General features: G+C 48.2%; 1 long non-coding RNA gene across 3 annotated transcripts in view; it reads left to right on the top strand.

The window, feature by feature from the left end:
• LOC111560903 overlaps positions 1 to 17,821 on the top strand; it is a 156,855-nt gene that overhangs the window by 113,302 nt on the left and 25,732 nt on the right. The gene's annotated exons all lie outside the window — the stretch shown is intronic.

Genomic DNA, 17,821 nt, shown 5'->3' with positions numbered 1-17,821 from the left:
TAACAAAATATAATAAACTGGGTGGCTTCTAGGGGCGCCTGGGTGGCTCAGTTGGTTGAGCATCTGGCTCTTGATTTCAGCTCAGGTCATGATCTCGCGGTTCGTGGGTTCAAGCCCTGCACTGGGCTCTGTGTTGACAGTGCAGAGCCTGCTTGGGATTCTCTCTCTCTCTCTCTCTCTCTCTCTCTCTCTGCCCCCCTCCACTTGCATGTACTCTCCCCGCCCCCAAATAAATAAATAAACTTAATAAAAAATAAATAATCTGGGTGGCTTCTAAACAGCAGAAATTGTTTCCTCCCAGTTTGGGAATTTGGGAAGTCCTAGATCAAGGCCCTGGGAGATTTGGTGGAAGGGGTTGAGACATCTTTCTGAGATCCCTTTTATAAAGCACTAATCCCATTCAGGAGGCCTCCATCCTCATGAACTAACCCCTTCCCCAAGGCCTCCTAATGGCATCACATTGGGGGTTAGGATTTCAACACAGCATTTGGTGGGAGAGGGATACCTTCAGTCCATGGCATCCGACTTGTAGAAGTTTGTGTTGACAATTTCTTGCCTTTATCTGTGGTTTTGGTACATCTACCTATATCCCTGAACAATATGTTGTTTAGATATATGTGTTTTCAACTGTATACACGTAGGTAAATATATACAGAACCATGTTCGATGTATTCTGCCACAAACTGCTGTTTTCACTGCATATTATGCTTTCGGGTGTTGTCCATGTCGGTGTGTGTAGCTATAGTTTCTCCAGCTTCACGGTTGTGTGGTTTTCCATTGCCCGATCACACCCACATTTACTTACCCTATTGCTGTCAAAGGATATTTGGATTGTTTGCAAGTTTTGCTGTTATGATCAGCATTGCTACACAGATTCTTTCTGTGTGCATGTCTAGGGCACATGTACAAGTTGCTTATGATAGGTACTGAGAATAGAAGGCTGCGTATACAGTGTGTGTGTGTGTGTTCAGCCTTCGTGGTTATCGCTGAGTGGCTTTTCCACAGTGGCTGTGCCCGTTCACACCCCCACTAGCATCCTCATGATCCTTGCTGTTGTTACAGTCAGATTTTTGCCAATCTAGGATGTGTGAAATGGTATCTCAGTATGGTTATAATTTGCATGTTGCAGATTACTAATGATCTAAAGGGTTTTTTTCCCCCCTCTTATGCTTATAGACTATTCCTTATTTCCTCTAGTGGGTATTTCCTTTTCACATCTGTTGGCAATTTTTATTGTTTTTGTTTCTTTCCCTATTGATTTATATACCTTCTTTTTGTATTCTGGATATTAACCCTCTATCAATTACCTGTGTTACAAATGCCTTCTTATCTTTCCATTCTCATTATGGTATCCTTCGGTGAACAAAAAAATCTTGATCTTAATGTAAGCAAATGTAACAATAATTTCCTTTATGGTTTACACTCCTGTGTCATAAGAAATCATTCTCTACATTGGGGGCTTTTGATATTCTCTTATTTCCTTTATTTTCTTCATTAGGGATGCCATCTTCTTATAGGAAGATGTTCCTGAGGCCCTCACTGGTGGGTTTTCTCCTATGTCACCTCTTCCACGGCTCTTCTCCTCCATTGTAGTGATCAGTAACTTGCATTCACCCCACCGGGCCACAAGCAGGGATCTTATATCACCCAGTTCTAACTTTGCAACTTTTATAATGCCGGGCACACATTAGCCTCTCCTCCCTAGGGCCTCTTCATTTCTTGATTTCCTACAGTCTCTTTTGCCTTTGACTCTGCAGCAATGGGTTCTCAGCCATAGCTGCATACCTTGCCGGGTCCCTCCCCCAGGCTTTCCGACTTAATCATTCTGGGTGGGAACCCTGGCATTAATGTTTTTTTAAAAAATGATCTCATGTACTGTCAGGTCTGAGACCCACTGCTCTGTAGTTTTGTGAAAATGGCAATATCCAGCATCTGCCCTCGGTGAAGCAGACTCCCATCTCGCCGTCTTCTGGCTTCCTACTTCAGCCTCAAATAACAAGCCAGGAGGGGATGCTGGAATACTGAACTGCAGGCCCTGAAAATCCCCAGAAGGTGGCCTGCCAAGGGCCCACCAGTCTCCACCTATCAAGGCCGCCATATTGGTGGTATCAGTTGCCACTGATGGGAAATGGATGAATGGGGGTATGAGGAGGTTTGGAAGGGGCGACAGGACAGGAATGCCATCTGTGAGAAAAGCAAAGGGATAGAGGGAGAAGCAAAAGAAACATATTTTGGAAAGCGCCAAAGTTTTGACAGGAATCTGCCTCCTTCTCCCCTCCCTTTCCCATCTGTTTTGGAGAAATGTAAATGTGCCCGTGTTCCCAGGTGACTGGCCGGCGGGTAGCCTCTTTGGAATTCTGCGAACTGGCCATCTGTCGTCCCGTAATAAATGATAGCTATAAAAGAAAGTGATTATGGCGCCGATAGGGGGAGAGGCATTTGTTTATATTCTTATAATATGTATCAGATTGAATAGAAATTATCACTTAAAATTGACAAATGGAGAGCAGGGTTCCTTGGAGAGGGAGTCAGGGACACAGCAGTAGTGATGGGACCATGGGCAAACTTTATTTGACCAAGTGTCAGGGACCAGCTCAGCCCCAGAGGTTTCCAGAATATGCCAGATCCCCGAGGGTGGGAACCCAGCTTCCAACCTTCTCTGGAGGGCTTGGGTGTGCATTCTATGAATGTGACGTGGCTAACTGCATATGAGGGTCATCTGTCCTTTCCTGCTAGGAAAGCAAAAGGGGTGTCTCTTTGAGAACAGCACAAAGCTAAATTGGTTCCTCTGTCCCTGTGGGGGCTACTTGACCTTGTAACTCCTAAATATGCCCTTCAACAAAGGACTACCCCTCTGTTGGATTTTTTCCCCTTGCAGCCAAGCTTTTCTAGCCTCTGCTGTAAAGCCTGCTGGCTTGGTCTCCAGCCCTCCAACTTTGCCTTTCTCCTCTCCCTCTCCCTGGCCCCCGTTGCCTTCTTTCCTGTTCTTCGAGAGCGACACACTTCCTTGGAGGTCCCTGAAGGGGGCGGGGGCTCACTCCCCTAACATGTGGCCCTGAATTTCTGGTGCCATCTGGTTACCTCCTGCTTCCCACCCGCACCTAGGGAGAGGCCACAGCTCACCTCTTCCAGAGAGAAGCAAAAGACTTAAGTAGCTCCACTGTGTCCCCACCTTCTTGCGTTCACACACCTTGGCTAACCCTGCCACCCCTCACCCCCAGGCTCCTCACCTCTAGAATGGAGTGTTTTTACCAGGTCTCAGAATACTACAATTTGATGTTTATGGAATGCTGGCCACTTCTTCATATCCTATAGGATAGACAAGAAGGTTTTATTCCCCCATCTCCAAGCTGGGATAATTGAGCATCAGAGAAGTTACATGGCCAAGGTCACATATAGGCAGGCAGACTGACCCACTATTCATTCTTTACAATAACCTTTTACTCCTGATTAGCACCTATCAGGCAATCCAAAAGCCTATTTTGGATTTCAAATAACTCTTCATAAATTCTCTCCTTTTTGGGGATTATATATATATAGTTGGGATTATATATACGTAATTGGGATTTTATATATATATGTGTGTATATATATATATATATATAATTGGAATTATATATATATATATAGTTGGAATTATATATATATGTCTGTGTGTATGTGTATATTCATATAAACATAAAAATACATTTCTATATTAAATATATATGTTTATGTATTAAATACATTTACGTTTCAAAATTTTTTTTTCTTACATTTATTTTTGAGAGACAGAGAGAGACAGAGCATGAGCAGGGGAGGGGCAGAGAGAGAGGGAGACACAGAATCTGAAGCAGGCTCCAGGCTCCGAGCTGTCAGCACAGAGCCCGATGAGGGGCTCAAACCCATGAACTGTGAGATCATGACCCGAGCCGAAGTTGGACGCTTAACCAACTGAGCCACCCAGGTGGCCTTACATTTACATTTCTAATGCTCCTTTCTAGTCTTGGTCAGTGTTGCTCCAATCATTTTAATTGTCTTAGTCCATTTTTGGTAGTCTTTAGGAGGGGTTCATGGGGATTTCATGACAGTTCACAAGTTGGTCTGCAACTTCTGTACTTGGCTATAAGTTTGTATGGATATAACATCCTTCAGTTACTTTTACTTTCCTGGAATTGCTTTAATATACTGATCTATTCTTTATATGTGGGGGGGGGGGCACAAAGCATTTCTGTTGAAAGTCTGATGACAATTCGATTTTCTCTCCTTTGTAAATGACTTGGCCTTTTGCCGTCGTGACTCTAATCCTTTCCTCTTGGCTCTTGTTTAAGGGAGATTTGTGTCCTGTACTATTAGGAAGGGGACACAGGCAAGAGAGCTTTCTAGCTTTCTGTTCAAGATCTCGTCTGTTATTGTTTTATCAAAATGATAAAAAACATGACCGTTTTCTTTCCAAGCTCTTTACTTCCCTCCCACACCTTTACCTCCAGCATTGTCCTATAGAACTCTCTAGGGTGATGGATAAGTTCTGTGGCTACACTGTCCAATACAGTAGCCATACAATGGGAAATCACTAGCCACATGCATCAAGAATTTGGAATGTGATGAATACCAGAAAATAATTGAATATTAAAATTTAATTTTAATTAGCTTCAGTGTCAGAAGCCACATGTGGCTAGGGGCTCCCACACTGGCCAGCACAGGATTCTAGATTTTCTTTCTCCTTTGCCCCTACTGTCCCAGCCCTCCTCAGTTGAAAGTATCCAACCAGCGGTCCCTCTGCCTGGGGTTCTGATCTGGAACGGAGCTCCCATGTGTTAGTTTCAACAGTTATGAGGTTCAGACCTCTCCAGCACGCCCTCACCGGCATTCTGGAGCCCGTCAAGATTACATCCAGCCTGGCTGCTCTTTTCCCATTGGCCTGTCACTCAGGCCAGCACCTGCCAGTGGCTTGGAGGGTGTCTAATTCTCATGGCCGGCAGAAGTATTTGGGCCTTGTCTCTGCTGCCTCGGGCACAGTCGCTCATACCACACAGGACTTACTGTTGCTGGAGGCTTGGCCTCACCCACTCACATTTGGGGATTCATGGGATGTCTCTTCACCAATTTTGTTGTAGATGTTGCCTATGGATCTTTTGTCTTTCTATCCTTGCTCCTCCATCTGTTTCTCTGGGAGAGTTCAGGGAGATGCGAACCGATGCTGATCTTGGTGCCATCATTCTGTTTTTCTTTTGCAGACCTTGCCTGTATGTGTATATCTTAGGAGTACTTCCATTGTTGTGGGCTTTCTGGTGCTTGTGTCCCAGGAGAGAAAGCTACAGGCAGTGAAGTGCTCGGTATGAGAGTAGCACTTAAAAAATGCATATTAAATGAATGAAGACTCTTAACAGCACTGGATCAACTTTAGACAGTTGAGTAGATCCTGACAGTGTAGCAGAAATTCTGGGACCCTGTACAAAAATGGGAGAAATGGACCTCTTCTGCAATGATGATTCGGTGGCCAGGGCAGGGTGGCATCTGTGACTTTGAAGCCAGGTGGATGGCCAGCTCTAGCTAGTTCTTTGCTGCCCTTGGGCCTTCCGCATTCAGATCCCTGAGTAGAAAATCAGTGATCCCCAATGAGCCAAAGAAGGGTCTCCCAGCAATAGGAGGGAGACAGTGAATCTAGAATTGAGCACTGGAGGAAGCAACAGATATGGCTTAAAGTGAAATATTTATTATGTGCCCAGCGCAGCAAAGATACTGTGGACTGAATAAAGGAAGGACTAAATGAATGAGTGAAAGACTTGGGGAGCATGTGTTGGTGAGGAGGCAAACCTGGACTGTGCTGCATGCGGCTGTAGCCACCCTACAGGTCACAGCTGCTCTCACAGTTCACAGGTTGCTCTTCTGTGTAAAAATAGCCTCACAGGGGCTCCTCTGGGCATTGACCCCTCTGTGTCCCCCCAATCCTATACCTGTGACAAAGTTTGGTCTAGAGCTGTATCCTGAGCCTCCTTGGTTTTGATCCCTCCTCGCGCTCTCTGCAGGCGTGCACTGTCGTTGTTTTCCTCTCGTAGGCGAATTCCTTATCCCGAGGGCCCCAGGTTCTGTGGGGTGGGTTCCCACTCTCCCCTTAGCTCCGGAGCTCCACTTGAGAATCGGAGACTTTTTCTGGATCTGCAAGCACCCTTGACTCAACGTCAACGAAGAAACTCACTGACGAGAAAGCGTGGGCATAGACCAGAGATCTGCAGAACACAGTGGCAGCCGAAGGCCCGCCAAGCCTCCGCGCACGCTCACCCGGAGCTGGAGCCTCCAGTCTCGGTGTCTGGTCTGGAGGCGAGACCTGCTGCCCACCACCCAGGGTTCGCCTCTCCTTACCCCTCGGCCTCAGGCCCCAGCCCATCAGTAGGAACCTCAGTGCTACCTTCTTTCTAACCAGTGTCCTTCCTTCAAATACCTGGGCGTGGCAGCTTCTCAGTGTACCTCTGTCGAGTCCTCAAGTCCTCGCCGGGAACAGCCTCTTGGCCCCTTCTCCGCGCATCCATTTCAAAGAGCTGGGATTGGGAGAATCACGCAGGAAGCAGCCCACTTCTGCTCCCAAGAAGAAAATAGTCCTTCCTCATTGCCTGCAAGAAGCAGCCACTATCCAACTGAAGGACCAGCACAGGAGGAGCCAAGAACCCCAATCTTGCTCTGAACTGCACTGCAAGGTGGCCGCAGCCCAAGGGTCATTATTCCTTCCTGGCCTGGAGCCCCCACTGGACACGGACTCAGAGAAGAACTGCAGCTAGGAGTCATTCCGGGGCCCTCCTTCAACCCCATCCCAACCCGATAGTGATCTTTTGAGGCTTTCTGGAGGGTTCCTGTGTGGCCCAGAAACATCTGCCATCCTCAGAAGCATGAATTGAGCCAGGCAGGTGACTGACGTCAGTGTCTGCCCGTGTGACCTTATGCTGATAAACGCATCTTCTGGGGACTTCCCGCCCTTCCTGACAATGGGATGTCGATGTCCAGGAGCCCACATCCTTCCCTGGTTTCTAGAAGGTCTTTGTCCTCATTGCTTTGATGAGAACAGTACTAAGACAATCACTACCTGACTTGGATTCACAGACAATCTAGTCCAGGGGGCAGGTCATGGGACCCGTCAGGTTACTTGACATCCCTCAAACGTGCCCCCACCGTACCCCACCTTCCTCAGTCACCTGATTTGGATCTAATAGTACACATGTCTCTAACTCTCCTGGAATCCATTTAACTTTTTTATCCATGTCAGGTAGGGTTTGTTCAGCAGTAATCAGCAGAAACCTGAAGCAGCAGTAGTTTAAACAAGTAAGGGGTTTACTTTTCTCTCAAGCAAAGAGCTCGTGGAGATAAGAGGTCCAGCCCCTGGATGTGGTCAATGTCCTTGGCTCCCTTAACTTTCTGCTCCACCACCCTTAGAGCATGGTTTCCATCCTCAAGGGACCTCAGGGCTGCAGAATGGCTGCTGCAGCTCAGATCATCGTGCCCACCGTTCTGGCTTAAAGAAGGCAGGAAAGGATGAGTTTTCGAGAAGAGTCAGCCCCTTTTCAAGAGATTTCCTGGAAACCCCACACAATGACTTTTTCTAACATCTGTCTCGTGGGCTGTCCCAACTGCAAGGGAAGCTAGGAACTGTAGTATTTAAACTGGGCACATTGCCCTCCTCAACAATATGAGGATTTTGTTAGTAAAGAATTATCAAACAGCTAACCCTCATGGAGCACTGACACTGGTTCTAAGCACTTTGCATACATCACCTTGTGGGATACTCAGAGCAACTCTGTAAGATGAAAACCATTATTACCCTTATTTTCCGTAAGAGGAAATTGAAGCATTAGGATTTTTTTTTTTTTAATTTTTTTTTTCAACGTTTATTTATTTTTGGGACAGAGAGAGACAGAGCATGAACGGGGGAAGGGCAGAGAGAGAGGGAGACACAGAATCGGAAACAGGCTCCAGGCTCTGAGCCATCAGCCCAGAGCCTGACGTGGGGCTCGAACTCCCGGACCGTGAGATCGTGACCTGGCTGAAGTCGGACGCTTAACCGACTGCGCCACCCAGGCGCCCCGAAGCATTAGGATTTAAGGAAGAGGTTAACGCTTAGCCTCTCGGCAATGCCACAACGGAGGGATGCAGGGGAGGCAGCCCAGTTCCCCAAGACACGACATGGGCTGCCACATGATCAGAGAACAGGGCACCAAGTACACCCCCCCCTGCCCAGTCAGGCTTTCTGCCTGGGCCCCTTTCCCTCAGTATGAGCCAGTCAGTGTGACCTGCTTTATTTCAGGTCCCCAGAAACCCCGTCTTTAACTCTCACCTCCACAGCCTGTGGCCTGGTGCAAGAGCTTGCCCTTTGGGGTCAGAGAGGCCAAGTCTAAAGCTGCTCTTGGAGATCTGTGCGAGTTCCCCCACCTCTGAGGCTCGCTGCCCCTCCTTATGCCATGGCCAGCCTTGTTACTTCCTGGTCTCCTATCCTGTCCCTCCGGTCTTCCCCTGTCCCTCTTTCTATTGTACTGTTTCCCCCTCTACTTCTGTTCCAACAACTTCCTTTCTTTAAAATAATCCTTAATCCTTTCTATAAAATGAAAGAAGCAGTCTTGCAGCCAGGGCTTAGTTTTTATGCACTCCCACTGCCCTGCTCCCTCTCCTGTCTCCTCCCTCCTCTCTCCCCTCATCCCCCCTACAGACACTGCCTCCGACAGCCCCCCACCTGGCACACAGCCACCCGGAGCTCGCCCAGGGAGCAAGCCCAGAGCCATAGCCGCCAAGCTAGGGCCATAAACATAATGGAGCTGGCACGGCCCCCTCCCCAGGGCCGGCAGTCACTCACTGTGGCTAACAGGCCCTTGTCCCCAGCTCCCTTCACGGTGCTTGGGAGGAGAGAGCCCAGAGTGAAGGGGACTTTGATTTTCCTCAGAGGGGGCTTTGCCTTCCGTGTTGCTACCGTGATCCCCCTGCCCTGCTCCAGGCCCGCTGGCAGCTTGAAAGAGTATTCGGCCCAAATGGGTCTCTCTCCTTCACTCAGCAAACACTAATTAATTAACTAGAATAATCAATAGCACCAATAAAGAGCTTGCAGGGTGGAGGGTTCTGGGATGTGGGGCTGGAGCCCCAGGGCTGGGTCTCCTGTCTCCCCCTGCGACTCCTCTCCAACACCACTGAGGCCGAGATTTCCGTGTAAAAGTAACTTTCTCTACCAGTTGCAGGTAAGTTGCAGCTTAATTTTACTCATCCTCAGAGCAGCCCCTCTTCACGGGTAAGGCAGTGCCCAAGTTCAAACGGTAGTGAGAGCCACGCTTCTATCTCAAGGCTGCCCTGCTTTGTGCAGAGGACCTGCTTCTTTCAGCAGGACCAGGGAGGACAGGAGTGGCCCCCAGCCTGAGGCAGGAGTGTGTTCAGTCCCAGCTCTTCCCAGCAAAGCTGTGTGAACGTGTGTGGCAGACGTTGCAATCCGGCTACCCAAAGCAGGACAGAAAGCCACATACCCACACTCCCAGCGTCTTTTCCAGCTAGGGTGGCCATGTAACTCAGGTCCCACAGGTGCACACAAGAGAAATTTGTAGAAAGCTCCAAGGAAGGTTTGTTGTCTTGTTGTATTAAAAGGAAGGGCTTTTCTGCCTATTCTCTTCTTTCCTGCTTGGCACGATGGTATTAGGATATAATGTTGGGAGCCAAGGCAGCCATTTTGTGGGCATGAGGTGCCAACCTTTAGGATCAAGAGCAATATATTGAAGGATATGAGGAGCCTGAATCATGAAGCACTGCCCCCAAGCCCCAGCTCTCACCTCCAGGCTCCTTATTATGGTAGGAGAATAAGCCTCTATTTCTTTATGTTGTTACCATAGGCAGAATAATACCCCCCACCCCAAATAGGTTTGTGTCTTAATCCCAGAACCTGTGAATGTGCTAAATCACATAACAATAGGGACTAAAGGTAGCAGGTGGAATTAAGGCTGCTAATCGCTGACTTTAAAATGGGGAGATTATTGTGGATTATCTGGGTGGACCCAATGTAATTGTGTCAGTCAGTATTCTTCAGAGAAACACAACCATATAGGAGATATCTATATATCTATATATCTATATATATCTATATATAGATATATATACACACACACACATATATATATATATATATATACACACACACACATATATATATATACACACATATATATATACACATATATATATATATATATATATATATATATATATACACATATATATATATATATGGAACTGGCTCATGGGACTGTGGGTGCTGACAAGTTTGAAATGTATTGAGTAGGCCAGTTGGCTGGAAATTCTGGGAAAAGTAGATACTGCAGTCTTGAATGCAGAATCTGCAGGCTATAAACTCAGGCAGGGCTCCATGTCGTGATCTTGAGGCAGAATTTGCTGCTTCTTTGAGAAATCTCAGTCTTTGCTCTTCATGCCTTCAACTGATTGGATGAGGCCCACCCACATTATGGAGAGTAATCTGCTTTACTCAGTCTATTGATCTAAATGTTAATCACATCTAAAAAGTATTTCCCAGCAACATCTACACTGGTGTTTGACCAAAGAATGGGCATCATAGCCCGGTCAAGCTGGCACATAAAATTAGCCATCGGTAATCACCAGGTTCCTTAAACTGTAGAAGAGAGGCAGAAGAGTGAGTGTCAGAGTGATTCTATGTGACAAAGACGTGACTGGCCGTTGCCGGCTTTAAAGAGGGAAAGAAAGGGGCCGTGAGACCTTCCAAGGAATGTGCTCGGGGAATGCAGGCAGCCTCTAGCAGCTGAAAAAGGCAAGAAATGGGCTCTCTTCTAGAACCTTCAGACGGCAACATGGCCTTGTGACACCTTGAGTCTAGTGTGATAAGACCCATTTGGGACTGCTACTGTAAGCCACTAAGCTTGTGGTAGTTTGTGACCGCAGTCACAGGAAATGAACACAGCCACTGTAAGTTCAGGGTTTTTTTCAGGCACCCGCAGCCCAAAGCACAACTAACACTCGCTGGGGAAGGAGTTGATGCCCTGGCAGTTCAGTGCGGCTGTGGGAAAGAGGGAGTGGAGCAGGTGTTGCAGACGGCACTGCTCTAGGCCTGTTCCGGTCCTGCCTGGCTTGAGTTCTGCGCCTGCCCCACCCAGGGGTGGCCCATCATTCCCTGGCCATGTCCTCTGAGGCACCGTACAGCTGGCCCTCCAGGTTGTTGACCCTGTGTGTTGGCTGCTGCTACCTTTGAGGTTCGCTGGCCACCTGCTAAGCATTTCAGGGAAAGGAACCACGTCTTCTCTTTCCTTGTATCTCCCCACAGCACCCACTGCATGAATCAGCTTTTCTGGCACTCTCCTGTGACCAGCTGTGTGGCCTTGGACAAGTTACTTAACCTCTCTGAGCCTGATGTTATTTGTCTATAATAGGCAGATGAGGCCTACCTCATAGGCCTATCATAAGGAATAAATGAGATAGTGGGCAATAAATGCTGAGCACAGTATCAGACATACAGCACATGTTCAATGAATATCACTATTCTCGGTGGTAGTATTATTACTCACCACAGTAAATATATTGATTGGGTGTTATTCTCACCATTTTGCTATTGAGGGAACTGATGTTCGAAGGGGTCAGCAAACTTGCTTGAGACTACAGAGTTAGGGAGGACACAGTTAAATTTGGAACTCAAATCTCTGGTTAAATCAAAGGAAACAACACACATAAAGTAGCTAAGACAGTGGCTTGGCACATAGCAGGTTCTCATTAAATGGTAATTGTTTTTATTTCTACTACCCTGATTTCTGCCTGATTATCCCATTAATATTTATTGAGTGCCGGTTATTTTTGTGTTAAATCCTGTGCTAAGCAGGAAGAACACAGTTTATCAGTCACCCTGTGCCCAAGGTTGTCTTTAACCACTGGCGTTTCTGTAACTTAATCACAATAATGCAGCCTACCCACACGGGTAGGGAGGGGGCGCAGCAGGGAAAACAGGAGGGACCCCACTCTCTTCCCTCCGCTGTAACCTACTGGGGCTACTTTTAATCTCTGGAAACAGACCTTCCCGTTCTCACCCCTGGGCCTGGCTTGCTGCCACTTCCTTACCTACCCACGGAGATACTTCCTCTCCTCCCCTCTCCCATTTCTGCCTTTGGAAATCCCGTCCATCCTATTAATCTCAAGTCAGCTACTCCCCACCCCTGTGACCACAAAGCCTTCCTGGACAACCCCGTGGATCTTTCTTTGAACACCTCAGGCTGCTGTATCCATGGGTGATGATCGAAATATTTGAGAACAGCATGTCACGGGCACCGGTGGGTCAGGATGCTCCCCAGCTGTAACCATAAGCCTCTATGGGACTCCCCCAGCTGAAGAGCAACCCTTGGAAGCCACCCGGCTGGTACTTAGCATTGGCTGCCTTAGATGGTAGGTGTTTTAAAATTTTCCAGCCTTTTGCTTTTTCCCTGTGACTAAATTGTAAGCTTGTGTGAATTTCTCACAGCACCTGGCTTAATGCCTTTATCGTGTGTGTTTATTAGGGACCCTTTTATTTTTTAATTTTTTGAAATGTTTTATTTTTGAGAGAGAGACAGACAGAACATGAGTGGAGGAGGGAGGGGCAGAGAGAGAGAGAGAGACACAGAATCTGAAGCAGGCTCCAGGCTCTGAGCTGTCAGCACAGAGCCCGAGGCAGGGCCTGAACTCACAAACCTGTGAGATCAGGACCTGAGCAAGAGTTGGGATGATCAACTGAGCCACTCAGGTGCCCGGGGGGGGGGGGGGGATGCTTTTAGATGCAAATAAAAGAAGAAACAACTTTCCGTGCTTTAGAGACATAAAGGGTTATCCCCATCCCCCCAAATCAAGGAGTCTGGGAGATGATGGGAAGGAGGGAGTTTCAGTGTCTCCACAGCATCAGCATTTTGCACAACCCCTGGCTTTCCCCTCATGTTCTACAAACAGCTGCCACAGTGCCATTAGCAGTAACTGTCTTCTCAGTCTTGCCCCCTAAATCTTATTGGCACAACGGTGTCACATGACCATTCTTAGCTGCAAAGGAGGTTGGGAATCTACGTGTTTCCCTTTTTGTCAGCCTCAGAGGTGGCATCAGGCTAGGAATGAGGGGCTACAGATAGGCGTTGTATCAGATAGCCAGTCACGAGTGCCTGCTGCAGTGTACATGAATGAATGAATGAATGAATGAATGAATGAATGAATGATGAATCTAAGAGAGTTCCCACCGGGACAGGTCCAGGATAGAAAGGAAATTGGAGATCTGGTGTCCAGAGTCCTGGTGGTCGCACTGGCTTATGCCCGATGAGTTTACTTGCCACGTTCCCTCAGACCCCTCTTCCCTTCCTCCTCTCACCCCGCCCCCTCGCACGCTCCCCTCAACTGCCGAACCCCGATACAGCTCTTCCCGGCCAGAAGAGCCAGGCAGGGGTCCGTCCCTTCTGCCGGCCCCTGCCCCCATCCTGTCCATACAAGATTAATAATGAAACCAATACCTTTCACCAGCGTAATTTTCATATTTAATGAGCGTGACTCAAAAACTATTACATTAATTAGTCAAATCCCACAAACCGTTAATGGTGCACGCGGTAATTAATATCGTATTCAATTAAAAAATGACCTGTTTCGGGGGCCTCTCCCAGGTTGGGGGCATGCTGATCTTTCTTGCCCTTTTTCCTTTCCTGGTGCTTTGTGGAGGGAGAAGGCGCCCCGAGAGCATGGTCCTCCCGGCCCAGCTGCCCGGCCAGCGGCTTGCTTCCCCTCCGTTTGGCTGCTCTCCCCCTCGGCCCGTTCCCCGTCTGCCACGCAGACAGCCTGCTTGCTCTGATTTATGGGAGGCCCTGGCACAGGGCTCACAGACTGGAAAATTTCCAGTTTACACAAGAATTCCCTGAAAAATGAGCTTGGTTAATTTATTTCTTTCATTAACGAGTTTGAACTGTGAGATAATCTTTCTGAGCGCCCCCCCCCACCCGATGCCCGCCCCCCCCGCATTGTTCATGCGTCCTGACAAGCTGTCCCCCCCACCCCACTCCCGCCTAGGCAGGGCCCCCCGGAGGGCTGACAACAGGCCTCAGTGGGTCTCTGCCCATTGGCCCATCCGCTGGGATTGAAGCCGGAGCTAAATCAACAAGACCCCTCGGCTGGCTCCTTGTTGGCTCGACGTGCTTACAGAGGGCAGAGCACCTGGTGTGGGCCCTGGGGGTGGCGGCCAAGAGGAGTTTAAGTCCAAGTGCTCCTAAACCAGGAACTTCAGACCAAAGTGTAGATAGAGCTAGAAGCAGGCACACCTGGAGGCCAAGCTAAGACGAGGCCCACCCCTCACCTGTGTGGGCTGGAACAAGAGTGGACGGTGGGCGGTCCCCAACCTGTGGCTCTCCCACTCCTTTTCCCACAGGACATCCCAGCCTCCGCCCGGCGCTGTGACCCTCTGTGCCACTTGACCTTGCAGCAGGCCAGCGTGAGCACGGTGGTAGCTCGACCCCCCGCCCCGGGCGTGGACCCACGAAGGGGCCCCATATAGACACAGGAAGCCACTTAGGCAGAATTCCAAGTGACCAGGAATTGGGAGGATGCAGAATATGGTCTACTGAAGGGCACGGGCTTGGCTCCAGGACTCCTTGTCCCATAGGGAGGAGCACGGCTAGAGAAGAGTCACAGCGTGAGGGATAAGGGACCCTGTTGCCTGGGTGTGGGGGCAGATCTTAGGAGATTATGATGAAAACACAATCTGAAATGGGAAGGGCAGTTGAGACAGCGTGATGTGTGGGTGGATCCCTGGGCTTTGAAGTGGGACTGCTTGGTTGGAAACCTGACTCAACCACTTTCTGGCTGTGCAACTGTGGGCAAGTTACTTAACCTCTCGGGTCTCCGTGGTTTGGTTTTATGGTAGGGATAGAAATTGTTTCTTCTTAGGACTGTTGAGACATAGATAACATGTGTAATGCACAGAGCCCACTCTGACACCTAGAAGGGATTCAGTTAGTAGAAGGGATTATTATTACATTCATGGCAGCATTATTAGGAGACCTAATGACAATGCTTTGGAAACATCCAGACTTGTGGTTGATATTGCAGACTCAGGAGGCACCCGTTTCTACCTATCACTTTGTTCCAACCACATAACCTTCCTGTGCCTTGGTTTCCTAATTTGCAAAAAAAAGAGATCATAAAAACCATCTCATAAGACACTATACAAATTATATGGGATAACACGTTAAGGGTTTAGCACATGGTGAGTGCATAGACAAAGTCAGTTATTATTTTCTGTTAAGCATCTGGTACCCCATCTAAATATTTGAGATTCATCATTATCACCACCCTCCTAAGCGCAATGGGACTCTAGGTAAATGCACACGAATCCCTGGGACTCTTAGTAAAATAAGTTGCCCAATTAGCGGTTCTTTTATATGTATACAGTGTGCTCTTGACTTCGGGAGTAGATTCCTGTGATTCATCACTTACATACAACACCCGGTGCTCATCCCAACAAGTGCCCTCCTCCATGCCCATCACCCATTTTCCCCTCTCCCCCACCCCCTCATCAACCCTTAGTTTGTTCGCTGTATTTAAGAGGCTCTTATGGTTTGCCCCCCTCTCTGTTTGTAATTATTTTATTTTCCTTCCCTTCCCCCATGGTATTCTGTTAAGTTTCTCAACTTCCACATATGAGTGAAAACATATGATATCTGTCTTTCTCTGACTGACTTACTTCACTTAGCATAATACCCTCCAGTTCCATCCATGTCGTTGCAAATGGCAGGATTTCATTCTTTCTCGTTGCCAAGTAGTATTCCATTGTGCACATAAACCACATCTTCTTCATCCATTCATCACTTGATGGACATTTGGACTCTTTCCATACTTTGGCTGTTGTTGAAAGCACTGCCATAAACATTGGGGTGCAGGTGCCCCCATGAATCAGCACTCCTGTGTCCTTTGGATAAATTCCTAGTAGTGCTATTGCTGGGTCGTTCTTCTTACCTGACACGTCTCCGAAGGCAAGGGAAATAAAAGCAAACTGAACTACGGGACCTCATCAAGATAAAAAGCTTCTGCACAGCAAAGAGAAAACTAAAAGGCAACCCACTCAGCAGTTCTGAGGAGTGAGATTCTTCATCTCCCTCCAGCTTTCAGACGATGCCATCGCTGGTCCACAGACCACACTTTGAGCAGCAAGGCATTGCTTTACCTACATAATTGGCGTGGAAATGGAATTTCAAAAAGGTGATGCTCCTGGCAGCACTTGGTGAAGACTGGGCTTCACACAAAGGCATTTTGACTCCATGGGACCCTGAAAAATGTCAATGAATAAAAACTTGATGGTGTTCCAAGTCACTCCTGACGTACTAACCACACTCGCATATTCCAATTCTGTGAAGAGTAAGCTAACGTGATTAGTGCCACACACTTGAAGTGCACTGTCTCACACGTCCTCCTTGCTTACTCTCTCTTTGCCTCATTTGCTGCCTCTGTAAAATGGGTATACTAAGAGTTCTTAGGTCCTAGGATTATGTGAGGATGAAGTGAGTTCTTTCAAGCAAGGCACTTAGAACAGGGCTCCCTGTGAGGGCCGATGTGGCACAGAGGTTAAGCACGTGTCCTCTGGAGCTAGGAGGCCTGGCTGTGCCATTTATTAGCTATGTGGCCTCTGGCAGTTGAAGTTAGTTACTGGGTGCCTTAGTTTCCCCATCTGTGAAAAGGGGATGATGATAGCGGTTGTGAGGATGAAATCTCTTAGAATAGTGCTTGTTGAAGTCTGACTGGTATTCGTCTTTTTAAGAAACCTATGAGATAGTTATTATTGTCTTACTTTGTGTTGCTCACATGTAAACTAAGGCTCAGAACTTAAGTTCTGAGTGCTGGGAGCTCGGGCCAGCACTGTTGGGGGTCGGGTGGGCTGGGTGGAAGCTAAGAAGGGAATTCTTCCTCCTCCTCTGTGCAGCAGGGTGGGGGGTGGGGGGGCTCCAGCACGTGGGAGTCCCCAGGGCAGTGTGTCAGCAGCGCCCACAGCAGGAAGGGACCTCTGGTGCAGGATGTGTCGGCAATAGCAGTTGTGGGAGCTCCTGGTGCAGGAAGGGTGCTTTGGAGAGGCCTGGGTGTTGCCTGCAACCAACACCAGCTCTGTAAAGGTGGGTTCTATGCCCATGTGGCGCCCTCCTAGCAGCCACAGGGGCAGTGATGTGAGCGTGAGTGTTTCCACAGTACCCGGGATGTATCAGGCCCGGGGGGAGGGGGGGGGAGCGGAAAGGCGTTCCCTGCTGGCTAGAGGGCTTGTTGATGAGACCATAAGACATACCTACTAGGAACTCCCAGAAACCTCCAGAATGGACTTTGGCCAACAATGAGTGGAGAGGAGAGGCAGAGAAGTGCTACCCGTTGCTGGTAATGCTACTGCATTTTGATCTCGGGATTCTGAGGATGGGAGGGAGCAGGTCTTTGCACATGCCAGCAAGGATGTGAATTCCTGGAGGACAGGAGCCATACTTCATCCGTTTCTGTGTTCTCCACAAGACCTGCCACTTTGTCTTACAATTAATGTGGCTCTTCTGCTTCCTGAACAGGTTAAACCAAGGTATGAATGTGCTATGGACTGAATGTTTTTGTCCCTCCCCAAACTCATATGTTGAAGCCCTAATCCCCAGTATGATGGTATTTGGAGGCGGGGCCTCTAGGGGTAATTAATTAGGTTGAGATGAGATCATGAGAGTGAGGCCCCATAATGGGATTAGTGTCCTTATAAGAAAAGGAAGAGACCGGAGCTCTTGCTTGTCTCCACGTGAAGACACAGTGAGGAGGCCAGGAAGAGGGCCCTCATCGGAACCTGAACCAGCACCTGGAA

Source organism: Felis catus, chromosome B3, assembly GCF_018350175.1.
Source record: "Felis catus isolate Fca126 chromosome B3, F.catus_Fca126_mat1.0, whole genome shotgun sequence".
Classification (NCBI taxonomy): domain Eukaryota; kingdom Metazoa; phylum Chordata; class Mammalia; order Carnivora; family Felidae; genus Felis; species Felis catus.
This window is presented reverse-complemented; position numbering and strand designations above follow the sequence as displayed.